The 24,749-nt window shown below is 46.3% G+C and overlaps 1 protein-coding gene across 1 annotated transcript in view; it reads left to right on the top strand.

Annotated features, from left to right (window-relative positions):
* The first annotated feature begins 8,624 nt into the window (after nucleotides 1–8,624).
* CEMIP (cell migration inducing hyaluronidase 1) overlaps nucleotides 8,625–24,749 on the top strand; it is a 160,692-nt gene continuing 144,567 nt past the window's right edge. Inside the window, exon 1 of the mRNA XM_060259820.1 lies at nucleotides 8,625–8,810. The gene's annotated coding sequence lies outside the window, so the exon portion shown is untranslated. The remainder of the gene's footprint in view (nucleotides 8,811–24,749) is intronic.

Here is a 24,749-nt window from a genome sequence, read left to right on the forward strand (position 1 = left end):
CCGCTGGCGCTGGCGGCGGCGCGGGGGGCGCCAGCCCCGCGGGCGGTGGAGCCGGAGGAGCAGCCGGTGGTGGCCCAGCGGGGTCCCCTCCACTCCCGTCACCCGGGCCAGCAGATGCCGGGGCCGGCGGCGGCGGGGCCGCGGGTATACCTCCCTGCAGGGCGCGTATCTGGTCGCGGATTGCGCCCAGGTTCTGCTGCATTTCTTCTGCCATCTGCACCCGGGACATATGGACCTGGTCGTGGATGTCCCTCACCCAATCGAACAGTTCGTTGCGTAGTGCTCGGATTGGGTCCCCCCCGCCGTAGGTGGAGGAGCTGGTGCCGGTTCCTTCTTCTCTGTCTTCGCCCTCCTCGTCTCCCCGGGCGCCGGTGGCGAGAACCCGGTACCGTAGTTCCGCGGCCTCCATTGCAGCCGTGGACTTTCGCGGGCTCCAACTCCGCGAGGGGAAGGCGTCGGTAGAGAAGGGTGCGGGGACCTTGAGTTTGCGTCTCACCCCCGTCACCTTCGGGTCTAACGGTTCTTCTTCTGGGGGAGGGCTGGGCTCTCCGTTGTCTGGAGCCTTTGCTGCCATTCAGCCAGGTTGCCAGTTCAGATAAGTCCCAGAATAAAGGATTACTGTTATAATGTCAGAACTGGAACGAACTTCAGACGATTCCAAGACTTGTTACAAAGTATAGGATCTTTATTAGAGAACTGCAGTGCTAGAGCTACGAGATAACAGTAATGCCGAGTCCGGCATTTGGTTACATTTTATGCCTTCAGCAAAAGTACAATAAAACGATCATTCACATGGGCTACAGACAAGTGTCTCCTTCCCAAGCTCTGTTATCAGAAGGGAGGATGCTCTCCCGTGGCGAAGGCCAAACGGCCCGGCTTCAAAGGGCACCTGTGGATGTTGACCAGAGCCTATCTGTCACCCTTCAGTGAGCACAGAATATTTAGAATAGTTGCAAGGCACTTGGGTTAATTGCTTAGGCTATGCGCTCTGGGTTAGTGTTAGGTTACAACATGGAGTCGGTTTGGCTAACAATAGGCAGAGAAAGTTACAAGTTCTGACCATCATACCCTTGCCAAGTATAAAAATGAAGGGCGGATGAAATTCCTGAGCTCTGCATCTCCACCGAAGAATGTGTTCTAGCCTAAAACTAAGCAATGATGTTAGCCCTCTCCAGGTGCAAATATACAGCCTAGCTTTTAGCAATTACACCCTTCAAGTATAATTCTTTCTGACTTTCTAAGCTCTAAATCATACATACAATTAAATTCTTTGCCAGTGATACACTCGGGAGGGAGAACCAAAGTGATCAGACAAGGCTAGAACAAGCCTATTAACTGGGCATGTTGCAAACATGCTCAGTTAATAGGATTTCCTCCCCTTGCTGTATGGAGAGTCATCTCTGTGTTTGGCATGATTAGGTGATGGGTAAATAGAAAGGAAGATAAAAAGAATGGTTGGCAGGTCCATGAGATATTAGCAGCTATTAATAGTTAGGATGCCAATTAGTGATTTGGCTGCCCTTTTTCTGGGGGGGGGGTGTTGTACTTAAATGACCTCCAAAGAATAAAGTGTTTTCTGTTGAAGGGCTTAAGGAGCAGGTGGTATTCAAGGTCAGGGATTTCTGCTGGAGGGTTCTCAGCACCTTCTCAAGCCATACTTGATGGCTGAGCTGTTTTTGTAACTTTAGCATACCGGTCTGAAAAACAACCAAGCCATGCTGTCCAGTGTTCCTTGGAGGAAATCATGCCAAGGAAATATTTTGGTGTGAACAGAGGAGAATACATAGAGCTGCCTTCTACTTAGTCAGCCTATTAGTCACTCCAAGTCAGTGTACTCTGCTCTGGCTGGCAGCAGCTCTCCAGGGGCTTAGGTCTTCTGCATCACCTACTACCTGCTCCTTTTCACTGGAGATGCCAGCATCCATAGGGCCTTTTGCATTAAACGCAGATGCTCTAGCACTGAGCCGCTGTCCCTAGGTGAAGCTGCTTCCTATGGAATTGGGTCTTGGTTTATCCAGGTGAGTATTGTCTGCTTTGATGGGCAGCAGCTCTCCAGCGCTTCTGGTGGGAGGTCTTTTTAACTGGGGATGCTGGGGACTGAATATGGGACTGTCTCCATGCCAAGCAGATGCTGTACCTCTGATCCACAGCCCCTACACAAAATTAAGAAGAGAAGCCAAGTTCGTTTGGCGCATACCTCTTTATTTTGGAATGTATTCTCAATGCAGGGCAATCCAGTGTGTTTGAAAGGTGGGAAACCAGGGGTGCAGCTGGCCTGTTCTGAAATTGAAGCAGTGAGAATCCAGTGTTGTCTTCTCATGGTGACATTTCTTCAAGCTTTTTGATGATAAAGGTTTGTGTCCAGTGGCAGTTTTCTGCTGGCAGAAGGCACTTCCGTCACCTTCCTGCCTTGCCTCCTCCTGCAGAGGTGCCCCAAACTCCTGACTGCTGCTCCTGGGAGACCAAAAGCACCCAAGAATGGCATGGCGGGGGGGGGGGGGGTCTGCAGTGGGAGGGGGAAACTGGCAGCACTTCTACCTGCACATCTCTTTCAACTGGAAAATTACGGCTTGATCAGATTGAAAAGTTCCAGTTTCTTGGGTTTCTTAAATTGCCAGGAAGGTGGGAATGACTATTGTGGTTATGTACGGTATATGAGGTAGCTGGAAGACTATAGAGAGCTCTAGAAACACCTTGTTTTGCAGACTGTGCATAATATGCAAGTTGGAAAGAGGAAACAGACCCCCTATTTTTAACATAGTGTCTGTAACAATGTCTTTTGCCAATGTTCCCCTCCAGAACTGCTCTATCCTGGCAGGCAAGAAGTCATGCCAGAAATGTGGGGGCGGGGACAGAAATCTAATATAACATGTTGCCTTGGGGAGCAGAATCTGGAGCCTTCCCCAGCCCCTAAAAAGGGATCTCTTGGTGCTGAAGAGTCAAGGACCTTCCATGGGGCCTTCCAGCAATGACCTTCCTCTTTTGCTCTTGCTCGCTCGCTCTCGTCTGCATGTCTGAGATGGTGAGCCTGGAACAGCAAGCTAGGCCATGCTGGAGATTCCCAACAGCTGTTTCATAGAATAGCTTCCAAAACATCCAGCCCAGTAGATGAGGATAAAATAACTGCTGTGAGACATTGACTGTGTTGACATCCTAGATCTGAGCTGCCTCTTTGTACTGTGGGGTTTTATGGTGACACACAAGCCCTTGCTTTTGACATGCATGCTATGTGGGCATAACAGGAAGCACAGCCTGCCTGTGCTGACATGGCTAAGGACTATTAGTACTGTCAACATGCAGGGTTTATGAAGCTTTGTAGAGCTGGCTGTGGTGACTGTGTTTTCAGAGATGTGGGGAATAGAATTATTATCATCCCTTCCTCAAGGTCCCCAAGCTGCTATCAGGAAGGAGAAGGGCTGGAGAGAGGAGAGGTACCAAGCAGCTGCTTGGCCTGAGTGAGGAAGCTCCCCTTGCCCCCACCCCATTGGTGTCCTTCACTGCCATAATTTGACAGGAGGGAAGAATCGAAAGAAGGAAGCCGTAGATGCAGCAGCTGGGTGATCAGGAATGTTGGCAAGAGGAATAGAACAAAACTTTTTAGGTCTGCAATCAGAACATAAGAACAAAAGAACATAAGAACAAAAGAACATGTTGGATCAGGCCAATGGCCCATCCAGTCCAACACTCTGTGTCACACAGTGGCCAATATGTGTTTGTGTGTGTATACACACGCACACACGCACACATATATATACTGTGGCTAATAGCCACTGATGGACCTCTGCTCCATATTTTTATCCAATCCCCTCTTGAAGCTGGCTATGCTTGTAGCTGCCGCCACCTCCTGTGGCAGTGAATTCCACATGTTAATCACCCTTTGGGTGAAGAAGTACTTCCTTTTATCCGTTTTAACTTGACTGCTCAGCAATTTAATTGAATGCCCACGAGTTCTTGTATTGTGAGAAATGGAGAAAAGTACTTTTTTCTCTACTTTCTCCATCCCATGCATAATCTTGTAAACCTCTATCATGTCACCCCGCAGTCGACGTTTCTCCAAGCTAAAGAGCCCCAAGCGTTTTAACCTTTCTTCAATAGGGAAAGTGTTCCAAACCTTTAGTCATTCTAGTTGCCCTTTTCTGCACTTTTTCCAATGCTATAATATCCTTTTTGAGGTGCGGTGACCAGAATTGTACACAGTATTCCAAACGAGACTGCACCATCGATTTATACAGGGGCATTATGATACTAGCTGATTTGTTTTCAATTCCCTTCCTAATAATTCGCAGCATGGCATTGGCCTTTTTTATCGCACACTGTCTTGACATTTTCAGTGAGTTATCTACCACGACCCCAAGATCTCTCTCTTGGTCAGTCTCTGCCAGTTCACAACCCATCAACTTGTATTAGTAGCTGGGATTCTTGACCCCAATGTGTATTACTTTGCACTTGGCCACATTGAACCTCATCTGTCACGTTGATGCCCACTCACCCAGCCTCAGCAGATTCCTTTGGAGTGCCTCACAATCCTCTCTGGTTCTCACCACCCTGAACAATTTAGTGTCATCTGCAAACCTGGCCACTTCACTGCTTACTCTCAACTCCAGATCATTAATGAACAAGTTAAAGAGCACGGGAGCCCTGCGGCACTCCACTGCTTACCGTCCTCCACTGGAAGACTGCCCATTTATACTCACTCTCTGCTTCCTATTAATTAGCCAGTTTTTGATCCACAAGAGGACCTTTTTACTCCATGACTCTCGAGCTTACTAAGGAGCCTTTGATGAGGAACTTTATCAAAAGCTTTCTGGAAGTCAAGGTAAACAACATCTATTGGGTCCCCTTTGTCCTCATGTTTGTTCACCCCCTCAAAGAACTGTAACAGGTTCGTGAGGCAAGATCTTTCCTTACAGAACCCATGCTGAGTATTCCTCAATAACTTGTGTTCATAAGAGTAAGCCGTGCTGCATCAAACCAGTGATCCATCTCGCCCAGCACAATGTTTCCAGCAATGGATACAGACAACAGCTCTTCTCTCCTGACTTCTCCTCAGCCTCTTACAATTGGAGGCATTCTGCCACTGAACCCGGAGATCCCATTGGGCATAAAAAGTAGTAGCCAACAGCAGACCTCTCTTCCAGAATCTGTCCAACCCCATTTTAAGACGATCCAAGTCAGTGGCCTTGATCATATCTTCTGACCACAAGAAGAAGAAGATGATATTGGATTTATATCCCGCCCTCCACTCCGAAGAGTCTCAGAGCGGCTTACAATCTCCTTTACCTTCCCCCCCCACAACAGACACCCTGTGAGGTGGGTCGGGCTGGAGAGGGCTCTCACAGCAGCTGCCCTTTCAAGGACAACCTCTGCCAGAGCTATGGCTGACCCAAGGCCATGCTAGCAGGTGCAAGTGGAGGAGTGGGGAATCAAACCCGGTTCTCCCAGATAAGAGTCCGCACACTTAACCACTACACCAAACTGGCTCTCCAAACAAGGCATTCCATGAAGTAGAACTTCTTTTTCTGTACCTCTGATCCACAGCCCCTACCCAAAATTAAGAAGAGAAGCCACATTCGTTTTTATACCCTGTTCTTCACTACCCAAAGGAGTCTCAGAGTGGCTCACAATCGCCTTCCCTTCCTTTTCCCACAAGAGACACCCTGTGAAGTAGATGAGGGTGAGAGGGCTCTGAGAGAGCTATGATTGACTCAAGGTCACCCAGCTGGCTTCATGTGGAGGAGTGGGGAATCAAACCCAGTTCTCCCAATTAGAGTGCTGCCATTCTTACCTACTACACCAGATTGGCATGTTTGTAGTGTAGAACCTTGAGCAACACTGGTTCTTACAGTTTTCAACAGTCTCTAGAGCAATACTAGCCTGCCTCCCACTTCCCTACTTCTCCCTGTGTGAATTCCCCATGAATCTGATCAAGTTGCCAACTGCACAGTGGAGCTTTAAAAAAATATTCCATCAGCTGTGTGATTTTGCTTAAACTCGTGGGTGCCAAAACTAAAAATGTCAACTGTGCAATTAAAAAAAGACAACCACAAAACAGCCATTGGTTCTGTTTCATCAGTAATTTCCAAGCAAACACAAACAGAGCTAAATCATTGGGGGGGGGGGGATGTTTGGCAGGCTCTGCTGTGTGGTGACTGCACTGAGCCTTGCTGTGGCTTCATTGAGAGCAAATATTTAAAAAAGAGAGCACAGAGGCAAATACCATCCTGAAAATAAAAGCTTAAAATCCCTTACCGAAGAGGTGAAAGTGATCTGTTGTGTAGTGGTGGTGTTCCTGCTTTACAGGCAGAAGACCCTGCTTCAGTCTCTGCCAGCTCCACCTGAATGTTCCCCGGAGGGCTGCCAGGTCCAACTCAAGAAATATCTGGGGACTTTGGAGGTGGAGCCAGGAGCAAGGTCATGACAAGCACAAGTGAACTTTGAAGGGAGTTCTGGCCATTACATTTAAAGGAACTGTGCTCCTTTCTCTTCATTGGAAATAATGGAGGATGGAGACACCTTCTTTAAGGGTTCATAGAATTGGACCCCTGGTCCAAACTTTTTGAAACTTGGGGGTGGGTGTTGAGGAGAGGCACCAAATGCTATGCTGAAAATTTGGTGCCTCTACCTCAAAAAACAGCCCCCCAGAGCCCCAGATCAATTCTCAATTATACTATATGGAGACCAGTCTCCATACAGTATAGTGGAGTGCCCAGCAGAAATTCAACCCCCCCACCCCATTTTCTGCTAACCCTGAAATGGGGGGAGGGTCTCCAAACCAGGGGATCTCCTGCTCCCTTTTGGGGATTGGCAACCCTAGCTCTCTGGGTGGTGATAAAGATGATGGGGAGCCTCTACCAGTCAGACTAGGCCACTGCTGCCCATGGGTGCTGTGGCATCATGTGTTTCCTGGTGCCCACTTGCGTGTTCTCCAACACAAAGAGCCAATCCTGATTCTCCTCTACTTCACTGGAGCAGGAAGTGCTTCAGAAGAGTCAGGGATAGGGTTGTCAACCTCCAGGTAGGGCCTGGAAATCTCCCAAAATTACAACTGATATCCAGATGGCAGACATCAGTTCCCCTGGAGGAAATGGCTACTTTGGAGGGTGGACTGTATGGCATTAGATCCTGCTGACTCAGTATAAGGCTGTTTCGTATGTTCAACAAGATAGTTAGAGGAAATTTCTTATCATACATGACTTTTAGTTTTGTTTGACTGCCCAGCCATCAGTTTGTTTAAATATCTTGTCCCTAGTGAGCACATCTTTCCAGGAAGGTTTGCTACCCCCCCCCCCCCCGCCTCTGCTTTTCAACAGCCACCTAACAGACGTTTAACAGGCGAAGCTTCTCTTGCTCTGGAGGAGGGAACAATTTTACCTGCTAAATACCTACTTGTCAGGATTTGATCTTTCACCCAAACAAATCCCCACTCTGGAGAACCCCTTTAATCTATTGATGATTCAAATCCAAAGTACACCAAGCTGAAGTTCATACCTTCTTCAGGCATGGGTTATTAGCCACCTGTATTTACAAGTCAGTGGAGGCAAGCTGATGTGAATTTGGAAACACTGGGAGTCCAAATGTATAAATTACAGGCTGCAGTAGCAATAGAGCGGAGCACAAACTAGCCCTTTCGAGAATTGCTTGATTCCTGGGTTTCCCATCATGCTGTTTGGTAGGTCAACAAACCCATCATATTTTACAAGGGAGCAGAAAGGACAGACTGTTCTAGCCTCCCAAAGCCAACTTCTGATTCGCTTTCCTTTCTCCTGCTCATTACCAATTGCAGCCAGACACTGCCCTCTAGATTTTAAAGTAATGTCACTTGTGAATTACTGCTGACAGAGAAATTTGCCGGGAAAGCTTTGGTTCGGCAATACTGAAAGAAATCCCACAGGCAGAATTGTTCATGGTATTTTCTGAAGACATTAAAGACTGATTGCTTTCTCCTCCCTTTCAAGAGTTGCCTGCTTTGTTTTTTATGTTTTTCTTACTTTTACTTTGTTCCATAAAGATGCAGCTATCAAAATATTATCTCAATTGCAGGACATTAGGCAATTAAAAAAACTTATTTAGATATTTAAACCCCACTTTTCTCCCTGCTAGCAACTGTAGGCAGCTTACAATATTTTTCTCTCCTCACAATAACCCTGTGAGGTAGTCCCAGGTCACTCTTGGATAGAGGAATACAGATTCAAACTCAGGTCTCCCAAATCCTAGTCTGACATTCTGACCACTTCACCACACTGACTTTGCAGTGATATCACATTATGAATGACACTATCTTCAAGGGGGGAAGAAAACATAGAAGTAGCCTACAGCAGGAGTAGTAATGGGATATAGCTGAATGAAAAGTCCCTAGAGCAGGGGTGTCAAACATGCGGCCTGCGGGCTGCATCAGGTCTGCAGAGGGCTCCAGTCAGGCCCTCCAGCAACTGGCTGTCATCTGCTTCATTTTCCCTTGCCTGCTTTTTCGGTTGCCGTTTTGTATTTCTCCCGGGACAGGCCAGAGCAGCAAAGCAGCCTTTCCCTCTCCCCACTCCCTTTTCCCAAAGGGAGGGGGAGGGAGGAGCAGCCGCAGCCAATGAGGGAACTTGGCTCTATAGCTCTGCTGGGTGATTAAGTTTGCCAGGCTCAATTAATCACTCTGCAGAGCTACTGAGACAAACCTCTCTTCCTTCTAATAAATGGCTGAAGCTCCTTACCCTCCTCATGGCTCTTGGAAGGAAAGGAAGAGCAGGAGCTTCCTTTGCCCATTCTCCACCATCAGGAGAGCTACAAATAATGCTTTTAAAACTATCAACGTTTTAGTGAAGGTATGAGCTTTTTGCCTTGCTACAGAGAGAGAGAGAGAGAGAGAGAGAGAGAGAGAGTTTTGTTGGGCTTGTAACTGGGTTCCCCTCCTCTTTTTCACTGTACTCATGCCCTCCAGTCTTTCTCAATAGGAAAGCATGTGAACTATTTAGAAGAGAAATATCAGCATTAGGCTGAGAGTGTTTTCCACCCCAGGTTTAGCAAATTTTCCTTATTTTTTTCTTTCACATTTTCCTTTGATTGGGGGTCTTGAATTTAGACTTCCCAGATAGTAGGCTGACATTGACCACTGTACATGGCTGTTTCTCTGTTCTTGTTTTTTTTTTTTGGGGGGGGGGGGAGTTGTATTTTTTTTTTTAGTTGCAGTCATTTTTCTGGGGGAAATTATAGTTTTGTAGACAAGCACATAGCCCTCAGTCTGTGCCATGGTGCCTTCACATGTTCTTGAATAGTACTTGAAGCAACTTCTGTACAAAAGTTCAAATGCCCAGCTGCTTCATGTTCCTCTGGGTCTTAGGCTCAAAGCATTGACCATGAGATGTCTGTAATGAATGTCAATGAATCAAAAGTAGGTTTGCAGCTTACAGATGTGCACACCTGAATAGCACATATTCAAGACTGGTACAGCACAGATATTGTCTGCAGTTTTTGATGCAATAATTCATAGCAAGAGGTGACATTTATCAGAGACTGTAAAACAAAATATTGCAAGTGGGCAAATATTTTAAGCATGTTTTATTTTAAGCAAAAATTTTTTTAATTGTGTGTCTGTGCCCTTTATAAAGTTTGTATGTCCGCTACCTGGCATTATATTTTATGATACACATGGCTCGGCGCGACGAGGTCTCATTTATGTCAATTCCAGCCCTCATAACAAATGAGTTCGACACCCCTGCCCTAAAGTATCCATACACTTCCTTGTAGTACAAGCGCAACAAACCATTTGCCAAAACAGATGGAGGAGAGGGATGAAGGGGAGAGAATTTTGAAATCATCCTGTTTTCACATATTGTTTTTCATGCCTAATGTTAGAAAAAGCAGTAGTGTGTTCCTTGCTCCCAGAGGCTCATATATGCTCTTGTTGATTAACTTACTGTTTTTTGTGTACCTGTCTAGACTCTTTTGTGTAGCTGCCTAGGAGAGAAGGTGGGGTTATGAGTGTTGGAAATAAAATAAAATAAAAGCCCCCAACCCAGCCAGAAAGATCCACACACATGGATCTGCCTTCTATGCATATGGCTAGTGTGGTTTTTCATTTGGATGTGCTGGTGTGATATGTGAATGCATATGGAGAGGAGCTGGGTTTTGCTCTGGTCTTTCAGGAACCTTTTGTAGTTGAAATAAAGGTTTTTGCAACCATTGGCTCCTAAATGATCACAGGTTCTGTCCTGTGTACACACAATTCCCCACATCCCTATCTCTGTTTTATCCCCTCATTGCATCTGCAGTGAGAGTGGTCAGCTTGTCTTTTATTTTCTTTTGGCAAAGTTCTTCTGCCCTAAACTCAGCATGTCTGAATGCTTTACTACTTACCTGGCAACATCTCTACCAATTGGATTTCAGTCTGTCGTATAGCTGCTAAAAGCTGGATACAGCCTTTGCAAAACAGGGGGTGGGAATGGTCTCTCCAGTGGGTGCAAAGGTGAAGTTTGAAGTGTAGAACAAATATTATTTTCTTTGTTGGGAACTCTGGCCTTGGGGCACTGATTATCATGTCCTGTTTTGTAGGGTAATTTGTTTGGAATGTTTGGCTACAGAAAATTCTTTTTTTATAAAAAAAATAATGTCAGTGAATTAAACCTATATGGTTTCTGTTGCCCTCCATGCCAGGGTTATGTTAGAATGCCTTGGGTTGTTTACGAGCTTTATCTGTACAAGTAATGGCAAAAATTACATGTTGTTGAAAGTGAAAGGCATGTCCATAAAGCTGGCTGGAGCAAGCAAGTTGATTTAAAGTACCTACCTGGCAGGAGTGGTTTCATTGCCACTCAGCCCAGCACCAACACCCTTCTTGCAAGGCAACTTCAAGTTGTTGTGAAACATGGCAAATTTTCACAGCGAACCCAGTCAACATTTTATTTATTTAGAAAATATATATGCTGCCTCTGCAGATATTAACCTGTAAGTCTGAGGACTGTTGAAATGATACTGTCTGTCTCCTAGCTTACCAGCTGCCTGCCCACAGTGGGTAATCTCCTATCCCTGTACATCACCTTCGTGTTTGCAGAAGTAAAAAACGGGGGCAGGTGGGGGTGGGGATGACATCATGGCATCCACAACAATCTAGAATCGGCTTACCAGGTGCCCCCTAAAGGCAGGCAAACTTCTGGTAATTGTTGCTGATTCCTGCTGACACACACTTGTTTAATGGGCAGAAGCCTGTTGGCAAATGGGAGGGAGATTTTTGTTGCTGTGTGATGATATCACTTCCAGCACAACCTGGAAGCATGGGCATCACCCTGAGATGATGCTTTAGCACTCGCCCAGAAACTCCATAGAATTTCAAAGTACATCCCGCATACAGCATCATCCCGGTGAGATGCTGGCACTTGCAGGTCACAGCAGAAGTGATTTCATTGTTGCCCCCCTGCAGTAAGTACCCACTTACCCCATGTCCCACCTCTCTAGGAACTTCCCCACATCTCTGTGGTCTCTCTCATAGAGAGTGGGGGAAGTTCCTAGAGTGTTGAGGACACTGTGAAATTACTTTAGGTGCTCACTCAGAAGTGATGCAACTATGTCAGTGATGTTTCTTCTCCCCAGGTTCCGCCTCGCTACCAGGGGCTACCCTCACCCCCAGTTCAAAATGGTTATAGGGCTCATCTTACAGCACAAGCATAGTGTAGCGGTTAAAGTGGAAAAGGATCTGGGAGAGCCAGGTTCAAATTTCTACTCTATCATGGAAGCTCATTGGGTGACCTTGGGCAGTTTTGCACTCTCCACCTAGACTACCTCACAGGGCTATGGAGGAGGGAAGAACAAAGTTGTAAGCTGCTGTGGGTTCCCCATGGGGGAGAAAAGCAGAGTATAAATATCTAAAAGAAATCTTTTTTCTTCCATGACCCTTATATAGAAGTTTTCTGAGTTCCTTTTATAGAACTTCTCTGGAGAACTCCTTTGATCCTGGGATGTAAGTTCAGCTTTCAGTCAGGGAATTATATCAGGGTCATTCAAAGCAAGGAGGTCTCTCTTGGTTCAGATTTGAGTACATAGGGTGAGGACATTACCCCGCAGGCCCCAAGATATGCTACTCAAGTTCTTTATCTGCTGAGGTCTCTTGGCTCGCCAACAAATCGCAGGTTAGAGAGTATGCTTGGGAGATGCTCGGCCGACCCTGATTCTTCCACCAAGAATGGCTGCCAGAGTGCCCTGCTGTTTCCTGTGCTGCAGTTCTTTCTTGGCCCACTGCACAGACACATTTAGCAAACTGGCCATCTGGATGTATCATTATGGTGGGAAGGTGGGAGGGAATGTTGTGAGCTGGCATTTGGGGGGGTTGGCAACTGAGGAAGAATTGGCAGCTGCAACATCAGTCTGGCCATATGAATTAAAAGTTAGGGCGCTTTTTCTTTGGGGCTAAGGGAAACTATGTGATGGTTCAAAACAAGACTTGTTAACTGTGGCATGTACACTTCATGATGCGTGAAAAGGGGAAAGGACTAGGATTGCTAGCCTCCAGGTGGAGCCTGGAGATCTCCTGGAATTATAACTGATCTCCAAACAACATAGATCAGTTCCCTTGGAGAAAATAGCTGCCTTGGAGGGTGGACTCTATAGCATTATACTCTGCTGAGGTCCCTTCCCTCCCCAGACCACTCTTTCCCCAGAACTCACCCTCAAATATCCAGGACTTGCCTAGCCCAGCCCAGAATTGGAACACCTAGCAAAGGACCGAAACTTGAAGAATGGCAATTCCACCTGAACTCATGAGTTCACAGACATTTTCAAAAAGCATTTCTCAAAGCCAAAATGGGGATAGTAGCTTACTGAAGACAGACACTAGAAAAGAGGGACTGTCCTGTGGCCGGCTGGGGTGAGGAGGAAATATTGTTTTTACCACAGCCGGTGTTACCCAGGACTGTTGTAGCTGCAGTGAGTCACAGCCCTGTTGGAGATTAAGCAGAAGCCAGTAAAAAGCCAAAAAAACTTCCCAGATATGTTCTGGAAAGACTTCATTACAAATATGTGAATTCTGAGAAATCATTTGCTGGAGGGGAAAAGTAAGGGGGATGCTGTTTTAAGTTCCTAGGCTGCATTTTTCACCTTTGTTATTGGTTCTGGTCTAGTTCAAGGCCTTGCTTGTCCCCCTAATTAGGGAAGATCACTGGAGGTGGTGCAGAGCGGAAGGACGAAAGTGCAAGGCCTCAAGTCAGTTTTGTCTCTATGGTTGTCACCAACACAGTGGAATGACTAATCTTTTTTGGAGGGGAGGTAAAATTGGTACAAGAGGTTCTGTCTGCCTGGAAACCTGTCAGAAAACTGAGCCCTGGGCCTAGGGCTGTCAAACTCTAGGTGGGGACTGGAGTTCTCCTGGAATTATAATTGATTCCCAGGCAAGAGGTCAGTTACTGCAGAGAAAATGGCCGCTTTGGAGGGTGGACTCAATGCCATTGTACCCTGCTGAGCTGCCTCTCTTACCCCATCTCTCTCTCTCTCTCTCTCTTTCTCTCTCTCAGGCCTGCCCCTCAAATGTCCAGGAGTGTTCCCAACCTAGGGCTGGCAACCTTAGCACCTTAGATTCAAGTAGTCAGCCGTGTTGGTCTGAAGTAGTAGAACCAAATAGGAGTCAAGTTGCACCTTTAAGACCAACTTAGTTTTATTCAGAACATAAGCTTTCATGTGCTCTCTAAGCACACTTCATCAGATGAGGAATCCGGTACAGTGAGCAAAGCCACACATAGCTGGTAGTCAGTGGCTCGGAATGCAAACTGGTACAAATGTAAGATCCAAAGACAGTATAGTAAAATTATCTGGTAGGGCGTGGTTTAGAATGCAAAATGGTACAAATTTAAGATCCAGTGACAGTATAGTAAAATCTGGTAGGCAGTGGCTCAGAATGCAAACTAGTACAAATTTAAGATCCAATGACATTATAGTAAAATTATCTGGTAGGGAGTGGTTTAGAATGCAAAATGGTACAAATTTAAGATTCAACGACAGAATAGTAAGATTAACAAATTGAGCAAGCCTTTGATCTGAGTAGCATGAGCATGCAAAAGCAATTGAACAGTAATATGTCAAAATGTGAGACTATCTGTTTATTTATTTATTTATTTTATTCCGGGATTTATATCCCGCCCTTCCCACGAGTGGCTCAGGGCGGCTTACAACAGACAACAAAACAATAAAATCGGAATAAATTAGTTACATTTAAAATCAAGCATTTAAAAACCTAAAACCTTAAAATTAGTATTAACTATAGAGTTATCACAGAAATCTAGAAAGCTACATTTATCCAGTCAGGGGTAGGCTAACCGGAAGAGGGTCGTCTTACAGGCCCTGCGGAACTGGGTAAGATCCCGCAGGGCCCTCACCTCTTCCAGTAGCTGGTTCCACCACATAGGGGCCGTTGTAGAGAAGGCCCTGTCTCTCGTTGTCTTGAGACGCACTTCCTTGGGCCCGGGGATGTTGAGAAGATTTTGGGTCCCAGACCTCAGTACTCTCTGGGGAACGTGTGGGGAGAGACGGTCCCTCAGGTAGGCAGGTCCCAGGCCATATAGGGCTTTAAAGGTAATAACCAGCACCTTGTACCGGACCTGGTATGTTATTGGGAGCCAGTGCAGAGCCCGAAGACCCGGCCGAATGTGCCCCCATCTTGGGAGGCCCAATAACAGCCGGGCCGCAGCATTCTGCACCAGCTGCAGTTTCCGGGTCCGGCACAGGGGCAGCCCCATGTAGAGGGCATTGCAGTAATCCAACCTCGAGGTGACCGTAGCGTGGATCACTGTTGCTAGGTCGTCGGGGTCCAGGAAGGGGGCCAACTGCCTTGCCCGTCTAAGATGAAAAAACGCGGACTTGGCAGTGGCCGCTATCTGGGCCTCCATCTTTAGGGACGGCTCCAGTAGCACCCCCAGGCTTCTGACCCTGTCCGCTGGCCTCAGCGGTACACCGCCAAAAGTTGGCAGGGGGATTTCCCCCCCCCCCCCGGTCCCCGACGGCCCAAACAAAGGACCTCTGTCTTCGCAGGATTCAGTGTCAGTCCACTCAGTCTGAGCCACTCAGCCACGGCCTGTAATGCCTGATCTAGGTTCTCTGGGGCGCAGACCGGTCGGCCGTCCATAAGTAGATAGAGCTGGGTGTCATCAGCATACTGGTGGCACCCCAGCCCATACCTTCGGGCAATCTGGGCAAGAGGTCGCATATAGATGTTGAATAACATCTGTTAATATTAAGCCTGGGTCAGCTACTTTGAGGTCATTCCAAAGCATTCAATGGGTGACCTCAAAGTAGCTGTTTTACTGCAAAGGATCTTCAAGAACAGAACGGAGAGAGAAATTGCTGAATTACAAATTATTATGAAACTTGGAACAAACACTTCCTCAGGACTGAACAGGGATATTGGTTTTTTTTATCTCATTACAGATGCTAAACCCACTCTCACTGAGTAAGTTATACATCCATAGTATTCCAATGTATTTCTCTTTTAGAATAGTGTATCAGAACGATTTTTTGTATTGACACACTCAAAATAGGGATATTGGCTGTTTATCTCATTGCATATACTTAACCTATTCTCACTATATTTTATTGTATTATTTTTTTCTATGGCAAACTAGAATGATGTCTACATGTTAAAAAGTAAATTAGGTGGACAAGAACATCACTATCCAATGTATTTCTCTTTTACCTGTATTGACATACTCAAACAGGGATATTGGCTATTTATCCTATTACATATACTGAACCCATCTCCCACTAATTTTAATGTATTTTTCTCCTAATGGCAAACTATATGTATGTTACATGTTAAAAGGTAAATTAGTTGGATGGGAAATCTTCTGAGATATAAATACCTTCCTTTTGACCCAGGCTTAATACAATATAGTCATTAACAGACATTCTCACATTTTGACATATTACTGTTTTATTGCTTTTGCGTGCTCATGCTATTCAGATCAAAAGTTTGCTCGATTTGTTAATTTTACTATTCTGTCATTGAATCTTAAATTTGTACCATTTTGCCCCAAATCTCCAGTGTAGAGAGAGTGGATAGAGAGGACTCTACTCTCTTTTTGCCACAATGCCAGAACTTGGGGTCACCCTATAACAATGGTTGGCATTAGATTCAATGTAGCAAACCAAAATCCTGTTTCACATAATGGGCATCCAACAAAGGGGGCTTTGGTTCTCAAAACCTCCCACCCTGGAAATCGTGTTGATCTCTGAGGTGCTGCCAGACTCGTGTCTAGCTCTTCTGCTGCAGACCAACACAGCCACCCACCTGACACAAGGGGTGGTCGACTTGTGGAACTTACTGCCCCAAGATGCTGTGATGGCCACTGGCCCAGAGGAATTTATAAGCAGGTTAGGTCTATGGTGTCAAGCATGCGGTTTCAATGACGAGTCAAAGTTGATACAAAACTACGTTTGATAAACTGATACTTTCAGTGTAACAGATTCTTGAGAGTGATGCTGCAAATACATTGATACAACACTTTTAAGGCTTACTTCAAAAGGATTCCAAAGGGTGGGGGCGAGGGATAGCTCTCACACATAAACTATCATAAATGTCTACATTCTCATAGCATTATCGGGACTCTGTCCTTGCTTTCCCCAGATGTGTCGCACTTCCTAATAGGAATGTATGGGAAGGTGCTGATTACTTCTTCTCAAGTTAGTTTCGTTTCTCTCTACTTCTACTTTGCAACCAATAAAGCAGGAAGGGGGAGGGGAAAGAATAACAGAGCTAACAGGCCTTGGTCCTCCAAGATACTTCACAGACCAGTGTTATGGAGGATCCTAAAACAATCAATTAGCAATGGAATTTTACCATGCTTGACATATGGAGGACAAGAGATTTCCAAATTGTCTCTGCCCATGAGGACTCTTAACTTGTGAATAATCCTCCCTGCCTCCCCGCTTGGCTTTCTAGTTAGACTTAATTCCCCCCCCCTTTTTTTTTTTGGTGTGGGGAGCCTGTACACTCTCCCCTGCCAGTCATCATTTTGTTTTTAACAGTTCTTCCTTCAATATCACTGCTTCCATTCCCTGGCTCCATTGTGGACTTCTGGTGCTTTTTTAGTACATACAGTTTTTAAAGCTTACTAATAATAGTAACAGCTGCATATGTTTGTCCACAGTAAAAAGCACATGTTTTTAGTTAATGAACGAAATACTTTGGAAGAAGGGGGTTCAGGAGGGATGGGAGTTTCTTAAAAGCGAAATACTGAAAGCACAATCACAGACGATTCCTATGAAAAGAAAAAATGGAAGAAGCCTAAAGAAGCCGAAGTGGCTCCATAAACAGCTCTCTAGAGACTTGAGAAATAAAAAAGACTCCTTTAGGAATTGGAAGGAGGGCCTTATAACCAAGAATGAATATAAACAAATCACCAGTGCTTGTAGATAAAAAGTTAGGAAAGCTAAAGCTCAGTATGAGCTTAGGCTGGCCAAAGATGCTAAAAACAACAAAAAAAGGGTTCTTTTCTTATGTTCAGAGTAAGAAAAAGATCAAGGACATGGTAGGTCCATTGTGAGGGCAAGAAAGTGAAATTGTAACGGGTAATGAAGAGAGGGCGGAACTGCTCAATTCCTACTTTTCCTCAGTCTTCTCTTCTGAGAGAAACTGTGCTCAGCATGGCAAAAACAGAACATATAAGGAGGGTATGAAGTTCCAACCTAGGATCAGCACAGGGATATTACATAAACCCCTAGTTTCTTTAAATGAAACTAAGTCCTCAGGGCCGGATGAATTGCATCCAAAGGTTCTAAAAGAGCTTGTGGATGTAATTTCTGAGCCTCTGGCTATTATTTTTGAGAATTCTTGGAGAATGGGAGAGGTGCCGGAAGATTGGAGGTGGGCGAATGTTGTCCCCATCTTCAAGACAGGGAAAAAAGAGGATCCGGGTAACTACCGACCCGTCAGCTTGACGTCTGTACCTGGAAAAGTTTTAGAACAAATCATCAAACAGTCGGTCCTGGAACATTTAGAAAGAATGGATGTGATTACTAAGAGCCAGCATGGTTTTCTCAAGAACAAGTGATGTCAGACTAACCTGATCTCTTTTTTTGAGAAAGTGACTACCTTGCTAGATCGGGGGAATGCTGTAGACATCGTTTATCTTGATTTCAGTAAGGCTTTTGATAAGGTTCCACATACTGTCCTTGTTGACAAGTTGGTAAAATGTGGTTTGGATCCTGTTGCCCTTAGGTGGATCTGTAACTGGTTGACAGATTGCACCCAAAGAGTGCTTGTGAATGGTTCCTCATCCTCTTGGAGAGGAGTGACAAGTAGAGTGTTTCAAGGATCTGTCCAGGACCTGTTTTGTTCAACATCTTTATCAATGATTTGGATGAAGGAATAGAGGGAATGCTTATTAAATTTGCAGATGATACTAAATTGGGAGGGGTTGGAAACACAGAAGAAGACAGAAACAGGATACAGGATGATCTTGACAGGCTGGAAAACTGGACTAAAATCAATAAAATGAATTTTAACAGGGAGAAATGTAAAGTTCTGCATTTGGGTAGGAAAAGTCCAATGCATGGTTATAGGATGGGAGAGACTTGTCTTAGCAGTAGTATGTGCAAAAAGGATCTAGGGGTCTTAGTGGATCGTATACTGAACATGAGTCAACAGTGTGACTAAAAAGGCTAAAAAGGCAAATGCAATTTTGGACTGTATCAACAGAAGTATAGTGTCCACATCACGTGATGTGATGGTATTGCTTTACTCTGCTCTGGTAAGACCTCACCTGGAGTATTATGTTCAGTTTGGGGCACCACATTTTAAGAAGGATATAGACAAGCTGAAATGAGTCCAGAGGAGGGCGACGAAGATGGTGAGGGGTCTAGAGACCAAGTCCTATGAGGAAAGGTTGAAGGAGCTGGGGATGCTTAGCCTAGACAGGAGGCGACTGAGAGGTGATATGATCGCTATCTGCAAGTACTTGAAGGGCTGTCATATAGAGGATGGTGTGGAATTGTTTTCTGTGGCCCCGGAAGGTAGGACCAGAACCAATGGGTTGAAATTAAATCAAAAGAGTTTCTGGCTTAGGAAGAACTTCCTGACCATTAGAGCGGTTCCTCAGTGGAACAGGCTTCCTCGGGAGGTGGTGGGCTCTACTTCCTTGGAGGTTTTTAAACAGAGGCTAGATGGCCATCTGACAGCAATGAAGATCCTGTGAATTTGGGGGGAAGTGTTTGTGAGTTTCCTGCATTGTGCAGGGGTTTGGACTAGATGACCCTAGAGGTCCCTTCAAACTCTATGATTCTATGATTCCATTAAGAACAAAAAAATGGAGGAAAGGCTAACTGAATAATGGGAGACAGAGGAATCATCTTCTAATTTTTTTTTGGGGGGGGGGGGAGAAATGTACGCTGTGTACCAACACACGTTTCTTCCATTGCCTAATGCTGTCTTTAGAGCTGCATCCAATCTATAAATGTCAGTATTAGAACTAAAAATAGGATCTCCTTCTGGATCCAGACTTCATCAGGAACCCATCAAATCTTGAAATTAGTATTCCAGGATCCAAGAGAATGACATTGTACCATGCATCTTTCATGACAGGATTGAGAAAACAGTTGTTTTTGACCCATTCCTGTTTATATGAAATGTTATTCTCAAACGATGTAAACAGGTCGTTTACTGGCATGTCCTTCACCATACAGTTATTCATTTTGGCACATCATAGCTGTCTTATTTTCTGAATACTGGACATATGAATTTGATTTTTTTTTTTGGTGGGGTGTCTGACCTCAGTGGAATTCCACAGTTCAGCATGTCTGCTGTTAAGCAAATGTCAGTTGTTGTTGTTTCTTAAACAGCTCAACTGAGCAGGGGAGATCTTTGTAGTTTATGTTAAGCTTCATTTTACGGGTACAACAGCAAAACAATGTAATATGAACAAGCCACAGGAGGTCACCGATCCTGATCTGGCCTAGGCTTCCCAACCCTCCTGCCCTGGCGGGGGACCCTAGGATTTCCAGCCTCTTCCCCCGCTCCCCAAAAAAACGGAAGCGGGGGGAGGGGGAAACGGCGCCAAGGAGCGCGGCGAGCCGCCCCATCTCGGAGTGGGCAACACCGCTGCGCTGCTGCCGCCTCTTCTCCGCTCACCGTAGCTGCTCCTCCGAGATGGGCTCAGGCTGAGCCCATCTCGGAGGAGCAGCTGATGAAGCGGACTCGGGGAAGAGCAGCCAGTCAGCTCTCCGACTGCAGAGCCGCTGCTTCTTTTTCCCAGCCAGCCGCTGGTCTCTCGTCTTTAGCGCCGCTATTTCTCTGCTCCCTCCCCTGCCCGTCCCTCACCTGCTCCCTGCAGCCTTCGAGCAGCCCCCTCCCTCTGGCCAAGCCGCACCTCTTGCCCAATTTGCTGCGAGCCGCCAGTTGCAAAGGCTGGCCGGGAATGCGGGATTTGGGGGCCTCTCTAGAAGGAAGCACAGCTCGGTGCCTTTAACCCCTTCCCGCTTCTCCTGGGAAAGTCATCAATAACCGACTGAGAGCTCTTGGGTTGCGCCCTAGCAATTCCTATCCTCTGGCTGCAGGGAAACGTTCAAAAGGAGGACGGCAGCGCTGGGCCGGAAAAGCTGAACCAGCAGGATTTTGCCGAAGGAGGAAGGGCAGGAAATTCACTCTCCTCACCTTTCCAAAGTGGAACACAGTAGGAGTGAAGTAGTAACTTTAAGACCAGCAAAGTTTTATTCAGAATGGCAGCTTTCCTATGCACACTTCTTCAGATGAGGGGATAGGGAGAGTACAATGGGCTGAAATACATGTAGCTGGTGGGTTAAGAGTGTAAACTGATACACTTAGAATCAAAGTAGGAGTCAAGTTTCACCTTTAAGACTAGCGTTGCCAATCCCCAGGTGGGGGCAGGGGATCCCCCAGTTTGGAGGCCCTCCCCCCACTTCAGGGTCATCAGAAAATGTGGGGAGAGGAGGGAAATGTCTGCTGGGAACTCTGTTATCTCTATGGCGATTTATTCCCATAGAAAATAATGGAGAATTGATCCACAGATATTTGGGGCTCTGGGGGGGCTGTTTTTTGAGGTAGAGGTACCAAATTTTCAGTACAGCATCTACTGCCTCTCCCCAAAATATCCCCCAAGTTTCAAAACGATTGGACCAGGGGGTCCAATTCTATGAGCTTCAAAAGAAGGTGCCCCTATCCTTCATTATTTCCTATGGAAGGAAGGCACTGAAAAGGTGCGCCGTCCCTTTAAATGTGATGGCCAGAACTCCCTTTGGAGTTCAATTATGCTTGTTACAGCCTTGATCTTGGCTCCACCCCAATGTCTCCTGGCTCCACCCCCAAAGTCTCCTGGCTCCACCCCCAAAGTCCCCAGATATTTCTTAAATTGGATTTGGCAACCCTAACCTGGCCTCTGCCCTGAACTCACCAGGCAGCCTTAGGCACGGCCTTCTTTGGTATTCCATTTGCCAAAAAGGAATGATAACGCTGGTTTGCTGTATGGGGCTGTTGTGAGAAGTATAATAAAATCATGTTATGTGGAATGCTCAGAATATTCTGAATGTGATAATAGAATTCTGGACTGCCCAACTTGGGAGTGTCTCAATTCCCTGGATGAAGCAAGCTAGCCCAGCAAGGGGGGGGGGGGGAGCTGGAGGCCCATAGCCCCTCTCTCCCTGGTGTGCTACTTTGCCTTGTACAAAGAGACAATTACTAAGGGGGCAGGAGCATTCAACCACCTGATCCCCCAGCCTGCAGCATAAAGTCTCAAATTTTGTCATCTTGTTCTGTGCAACTTGGATAATAGCAAACATCAGCTTGAGCTTATAAAAGCTGCTGCTCTTGGGGACTGTGAGGAGGGTCTTTGGCTCAGTGGTGGAGCATCTGTTTTGTATGCAGAAGGTCTGCTATTTGAGCCCCAGCATCTCCATTTAAAAGGATCAGGTAGGAGGCAATGTGGAAGGACTCCGCCTGAGATCATAGAATCATAGAGTTGGAAGAGACCTCCAGGGTCATCTAGTCCAATCCCCTGCACAGTACAGGAAACCCACAAATACCTATCTCAAATTCACAGGATATTCATCGCTATCAGATGGCCATCTAGCCTCTGTTTAAGCCCCCCCCCCCCCCCCGAGGAAGCCTGTTCCATTGAGGAATCGCTCTAACAGTCAGGAAGTTCTTCCTAATATTGAGCCGGAAACTCTTTTGATTTAATTTCAACCCATTGGTTCTGGTCCTACCTTCTGGGGCCACAGAAAACAATTCCACACCATCCTCTATATGGCAGCCCTTCAAGTACTTGAAGATGGTGATCATATCACCTCTCAGCTGCCTCCTCTCCAGGCTAAACATCCCCAGCTCCTTCAGCCTTTCCTCATAGGACTTGGTCTCCAGACCCCTCATCATCTTCGTCGCCCTCTGGACCCATTCCAGCTTGTCTATATCCTTCTTAAAATGTGGTGCCCCAAACTGAACACAGTACTCCAGGTGAGGTCTTACCAGAGCAGAGTAAAGCGATACCATCACATCATGTAATCTGGACACTATACTTCTGTTGATACAACCCAAATACTACTGCCAAATACAAGCATTTGCCTTTTTAGCCACCGCATCACACTATTGACTCATGTTCAGCATCTGATCCACTAAGACCCCTAGATCCTTTTTGCACATACTACTGCTAAGACAAGTCTCTCCCATCCTATAACTATAGATGTTGGGGAACTGCTGGTACTTGGAGTAGACAAGAGTGACCATGCTAGATAAGGCAGCTCTATGTATTTAAGTGCTCACCTGCAAGGCTGGTGCATGGAAGGTTTATACTCCTTGCTTGTCTATGATTGGTAAAATCACCTCACAAAATGGTTGCTGGCAAGTGGCCACCACTGTAAATGGTCCTCTTTAGCTATTATTTGTTGCTGGGGTTTTGCATGAGGTCTTTGACTACCCATGAAACTGTCAAACTAAGGGATGTTTGTGGTTCTAAACAGCGTCCATGATTCCTGTTTTTTTTGTTCCCATCCCCTCAAATGCTTTCAGGTTTGTCCACCTTCAAGCTCACAAAAGTTTACAAGGGACATAGCTATTGTTCTCAACATGGCTGTGAATGTGCTTAAATTTTTATCTTGATAGTCTCTGGGCTACCCTGGAAATGTGCCCCTAATTCTCTCTGGAAAAATGATATTGCAAAGCAAACTTGGTGGCCCTCAAGGATTCTGCAGTGGGCTGTGCCTTGCAGTCAGTGTAGGGCTCCTCAAGTACAGCACCACATTCCCCTTTGTGTCTGTAGGAGGCTGATGGAACAACTTTTGTCAGGAGTTCCTAGGCAAGGGGATCACTGTCTTCGTCCCCCTAACTCTAGGTTGGGTGATTTTTGGGGTGGACTCCGGGGAGGGAAGGATATGGGGAGTGACCTTAGTAGGGTATAAGGTCATAAAATCCACCTTCCAAAGCATCCATTTTCTCCAGGGGAACTGATTTCTGTAATCTGGAGACCAACTGTATTTCCGGGAGATCTCCAGCCACCATTTGGAGATGGGCAGCCCAGCCCTACTTCTGGTCCCCATCTCCTTCCTTTGTTCTCCTACTTCAAGGCTGGGGTTGCCAGCCTCCCAGTGGGGCCTGAGATCTGGAATTACAACTGGTCCTCTAGAGCAGGGGTGGCCAACGGTAGCTCTCCAGATGTTTTTTTGCCTACAACTCCCATCAGCCCCAGCCAGCATGGCCAATGGCTGAGGCTGGTGGGAGTTGTAGGCATCTGGAGAGCTACCGTTGGCCACCCCTGCTCTAGGCTATAGCGTTCATTTCCCCTGGAAGGAATGGCTGCTGTGGAGGGTGGTCTGTAGGGCATTATGGCCTGCCCTCCCCGGGCACTATGCCACAGATCTCCAGGTATTTCTCAGCCTGCCTGAAAAGCCAAGTATTCAAGCCAGTGTGTTCAGTACAGCAGATGGCTCTGTCAAGGATAAAACTTTTTGAAATGTGTTTTTGATGTTTTTCTTCTCTATTGTATCTTAAGGTTCTGACCCCCTACAGGGTAGCTGAGACCAGGGGAGGGGGGTGGCAGGAGAGAGAAGTGAGTGCTCCTGTGAGCTTTGTGGCTGAACAGGGGTCGGAGCTGGATCACCCTGTTTTGTCCAGGACTTCTGTCCACTGTGCCTTGTCCAGGACTTCTGTCCACTGTGCCATGCAGTTACTGTCTCTTGGATCCTAACCCTCTGACATCCTGACTGTTGCTGAAAGCTTATGATCTTGATCGTGGTCTCTGTGCAGTCCCACACATGGGTCATGCCGCAGGCAATGGATCCATACCTCGGAGTCTCCAATAGCTCACCTAGAGCGTTTTTTGGCGCGCTCTCCCGCTCGCCCTGGGGAGCAGGCATCGACTGTGCATGTCTGGAGTGAGCAGGAGGCGCCCCTCCCACTCAGTTTCTTCCTTTCCGCCGCCCGGACAACACCTACCTTGCTGCGTCCCTCTCTCCTCAGCTCGTCTTCTCCTGTTTGGTATAGTATTCCTTTTTTCTCTTTATCTCCATTCTGCTGTCTTTTTCGTCCTTATAAATTTTTGTTTTTAAAAAAGCCCTTGTTTCTGCACTTTCCTTTCCCTTTATTTCTTCCCTCCCTACCCCTCCCTTGTCCAGAGCATATGGAAGGGAAAATTACTTTCAAAAAGTGTCAGAGGTGTGGATCTAAAATCCCTACTTCAGACAGATACTCTTACTGTCTTTTTTGCTTGGGTGAAACTCATCGGGTTGATACTTGCCCCCACTGCGCCAACTTCAGTAAACAGGCTCGAAAAAATTGAGCAGCTAGA

This window comes from Heteronotia binoei, chromosome 19, assembly GCF_032191835.1.
Source record: "Heteronotia binoei isolate CCM8104 ecotype False Entrance Well chromosome 19, APGP_CSIRO_Hbin_v1, whole genome shotgun sequence".
In the NCBI taxonomy this organism is placed as follows: domain Eukaryota; kingdom Metazoa; phylum Chordata; class Lepidosauria; order Squamata; family Gekkonidae; genus Heteronotia; species Heteronotia binoei.